This window comes from Erythranthe guttata, chromosome 2, assembly GCF_056151865.1.
Source record: "Erythranthe guttata isolate IM_541 chromosome 2, IM_541, whole genome shotgun sequence".
In the NCBI taxonomy this organism is placed as follows: Eukaryota; Viridiplantae; Streptophyta; class Magnoliopsida; order Lamiales; family Phrymaceae; genus Erythranthe; species Erythranthe guttata.
The window spans coordinates 5,594,223-5,598,872 of NC_142534.1; the positions used below are offsets into that span (position 1 = coordinate 5,594,223).

At 32.7% G+C, this 4,650-nt stretch overlaps 1 non-coding gene across 1 annotated transcript; it reads right to left on the minus strand.

The window, feature by feature from the left end:
- Window positions 1-3,924: 3,924 nt before the first annotated feature.
- Window positions 3,925-4,081, minus strand: LOC148772193 (5.8S ribosomal RNA). The gene has a single exon (XR_016030129.1). It is a non-coding gene; the product is annotated as a 5.8S ribosomal RNA (ribosomal RNA).
- Window positions 4,082-4,650: the final 569 nt, after the last annotated feature.

The following is a 4,650-nucleotide window of genomic DNA, read 5'->3' on the forward strand; positions in this document are numbered from 1 at the left end:
TATAGGGGTTATTAGAAATTTCATAAAATTTTAATTTATTAACTATTGAACAATTATACGTGTTGTTACACATCATTGGCATTATGTTTGAATATTGATTAATTAGTTTCTAAAAGCGTATTAATTCTACATTAATTATTTTATTTATTCATTTATTACATTACTGAACCACCTATAAATTCACCATTCAACACATTCACCTTCTTCATCTTTTTCACACAACTTTTTTTTTCTTTTACAATTTAATGTAATCCGAATTATTCAATTTAATTTCGTATTGAGTACTGACTTATTGTTTCGTAATCTTTTGTCATAGTTCTTTTGATTTATCGATTATTGTTTCATTTGTTATTTTTAGTGTTTCGGAGATATGGCGAAGATCATGTTTCAAAAGAACTAGTAATTCACCCGTGTGATGCACGGAGATCAATTCTAAGTTATCTTTTTTATTGACTAAAACACGTCGATGTAAATCAAACACCTTTGCGAATGAAAAGAGCATTCTAATGCGATTCATGGTGTTAATATAAAAAATAAAAATATGTTTTTAGATACAATAATCGAACAAAAACTTTGAATAGTTGATATATAATACGGAATAATTTAATGTTTTAACAACAATATCAATTTCATTTGATTTAAGTACCGAGATAAACAAAATAAATGATAAACAAAATATAAAATACGAAAAACTATATATGATATGAAAATAAGATACATTATCTGACCCAAATGGTACAACTATTCCGTCCCATACACTCGGATCCTTAACAGGAAACTTAATTATCAAAGTAGTGTTTTACAACACATGCATTGACATAGACTATAACTCATCTAATACCTTGCGAGTAACATGCCCTTTTTTTATTGTTCAAATGCAGTAAGTGATACGCATTACTGAAACACAAATCACCTGAAAGTGGAAGAAATAAATATAATTTATACTAAAGTACATTGATTTATATATATAAAAAAAAAACTTCAGTGGAATCGACAACAAAATTAGCATAAACTGCAAATAAAATTAACACGACTAAATAATTATACATATAAATATTACAAACGACAAATGTGTATTTGAATCACAATATACAATTTTGATGATGCACATTCATATTCCCTGAAAAACTTCCTTGTAAACAACATTGCAAGTAATATTAGTCTAATAACAAAAAAAAAAAAATACTAATACTAATACTAATACTAATATTAATATTAATACTAATACTAATACTAATATTCACAACGATACTAATATTGATACTACTATTGATACTAATATTGATAATCATACTGATATTGATACTACTACTGATACTAATAATGATAATCATGCTGAAACGTATTCTCATACTAACACCGGTACTGATACTGATTTTTATACTAATATTAATATTGATATTCATACTTAATACTAATATTAATATTGATAAGCACACTCATATTAATATTCATACTGATAGTGATACTGATACAAATATTGATACTAATAATGATACTAATATTGCCACTGAAACTAATACTGATATTGATATTGATATTGTTATTGATATTGATACTAATACTACTGATACTAATACTGATATTAATACTGATAATCATACATATACTCATGTTGATACCAATATTGATACTCATACCTATACATTGATACTCATCTTATACTAATATTTATACTTATACTGATACTGATACTCATACTGACACTGATGTTAATATTGATACTGCTACTCGTACTATTAATGATACTAATACTGATAATCATGCTCATACTTATGGTCATGTTAATGTTAATCCTAATTCTAATTCTAATACTAATTATAATGCTAATGCTAATACTAATTATAATGATAATGTTAATACTAACACTAATGATAATCCTAATCCTAGTACTAATGCTAATAATAATACTAATTATAATCCTAATGCTAATCCTAATGCTAATGCTGATATTAATACTAATAATAATCCTAATGCTAATGGTAATAGTAGTGCTAATGCTAAATTACTAATACTAATACTAATTATATACTAATACTAATATTAATACTAACCTTAATCTTAATCTTAACACTAACACTAACAATGAGAAATTCATTAAATTCAAATGGAAACATTGAAAACTCGAAATGAATCATTGAATCTAATCGCAAATATAAAGATTTTGATAAAAAAATACATGTATCAACTCAAAGGATTAAGAATAAAAAAAATACCTTACTGAACCGATAAGAATGCGCAATCACTGTTAAAAACAATGAGTCCTCAAGCAATAATTACACATATAATATAATTAAAATAATATTGATTGTATACCGATCTAAATTTAAATAATTTTAGCAAAATATAGAATTATTAATTAAAGTAAAATTTTATTAATATTTAAATTATCATCACAATACTTAATTTTATTTATTTAGTTACGATAGTTAGTATTTCATTATTTGATTAAATGAATTTCGACAATATTATGATTTTTTAAGAAAAACTAAAATATCCCAATTTCAATTTTCAATTAATATTTTATTTAAATTATTGTTTAAACTAATCTTATTTATAAAGGAAAGAAACGCTGGGTAACCTTAAAAAAACCTTAATGGTATTTCTGTAATTATTTATTTTTAATATTTTTTTCTTTACTAATTTCTAACTATAAATTTTAACAATTATTAAAATTGAAACTGAACTGTGAAAATACCTACCCTAATGGTACTTCTGTAATTATTTATTTCTAATATTTTTTGTCTACTAATTGTCTAACAATAATTTTCAACAATTATTTTCTCCTATTTTTCATCAATATATCTCAAATCTTAAGAGATAAAGATAGAAATTCGAGTTGCTAAATCTTAATATATTTATTTGGATTATAAATCCTAATATGTAAGATTTTAAAAAACTAATGTTAATATAAAATAGAAATAATACTACATTATTAAGTTTTACAATTTTATATAAAATAGGAATAATACTACATTATTAATTTTATTATGTTAGTGGACTATATTTTCTTATTACGTATGAAATTGATTTTTTTTCACTTTTGAAATAATATCCAGTGCATCGCACGGGAAAAAAAATGCTAGTTAAATATAATATAGCAAGTGAAAAAATCATTAATCAAAATATCATGTAAAATCAAATTTATAACTAACAGGACATGTTATATCACATTAAGTATATTATATAATTATCTATAAATATATGATAATAAAAATAAATATTTATATAGATAATAGTTTATAAATTATTTCACTAATTTATCATAACAAATTGTCAAGAAAGATAATCAATTATTTCACTCTTTGACTCTCTTTTCAAGGTCCTTTTCATCTTTCCCTCGCGGTACTTGTTCGTTATCGGTCTCTCGCCCGTATTTAGCCTTGGACGGAATTTACCGCCCGATTGGGGCTGCATTCCCAAACAACCCCACTCGCTGACAGCGCCTCGTGGTGCGACAGGGTCCGGGCACAACGGGGCTCTCACCCTCTCCGGCGCCCCTTTCCAAGGGACTTGGGCCCGGTCCGCCGCTGAGGACGCTTCTCCAGACTACAATTCGGACGACGGGACCGTCCGTTTCTCAAGTTGGGCTATTCCCGGTTCGCTCGCCGTTACTAGGGGAATCCTTGTAAGTTTCTTTTCATCCGCTTATTGATATGCTTAAACTCAGCGGGTGATCCTGCCTGACCTGGGGTCGCAATCGAAGGCGCCGATGTGGCGCCGTTGGGTTGTTTGTGATGCCGGAGCGGACGATACCGTCAAGCACCGCAGCAAGCGAGTCGAGAATTCAACCACCACTGCTTGTGACGTGCATCACCGAGGGGTCTCATTTGGGCCAGCCGCGCGCGAGAGCGCACGGGAGACCAATTCCCCCCCCCCCCCCCCCCCCCCCCGACGGAGCGAGAGGGGGGGCGACCCAATGCGTGACGCCCAGGCAGACGTGCCCTCGGCTTTGTGGCTTCGGGGCGCCACTTGCGTTCAAAGACTCGATGGTTCACGGAATTCTGCAATTCACACCATGTATCGCATTTCGCTACGCTCTTCATCGATGCGAGAGCCGAGATATCCGTCGCCGAGAGTTATTTTGACATTCAAGACACGTCTCGCACCCCCGCGCACGTGGCGAACGAGGCAACGGGGGCGAACGCTTCGTTGAGTTTTCATTGGCGCATTCCGTGCCGGGGTACGTTAGTCCGCACGAGGCGCAGTTTCGTGCGCATCGGCGGGTTGGGTCGGCAGCGCGGGGTCTTTCGGCCCCACGCTGCCTCCCCGGAGTATTTAATCACGAATTCCCGGTCTGCTTTGCGGGTTTCGACAATGATCCTTCCGCAGGTTCATCTACGGAAATCTTGTTACGGCTTCTCATTCCTCTAAATGATAAGGTTCAGTGGACATCTCGTGACGTCGCGGGCAGCGAACCGCCCACGTCGCCTCGATCCAAACACTTCACCGGACCATTCAATCGGTAGGAGCGACGGGCGGTGTGTACAAAGTGCAGGGACATAGTCAACGCGAGCTGATGACTCGCGCTTACTAGGAATTCCTCGTTGAAGACCAACAATTGCAATGATCTATCCCGATCACGATGAAATTTTAAAGATTACGCGGACCTGTCGGCCAGGGGTATAAACTCGTTGAATACATCAGTGT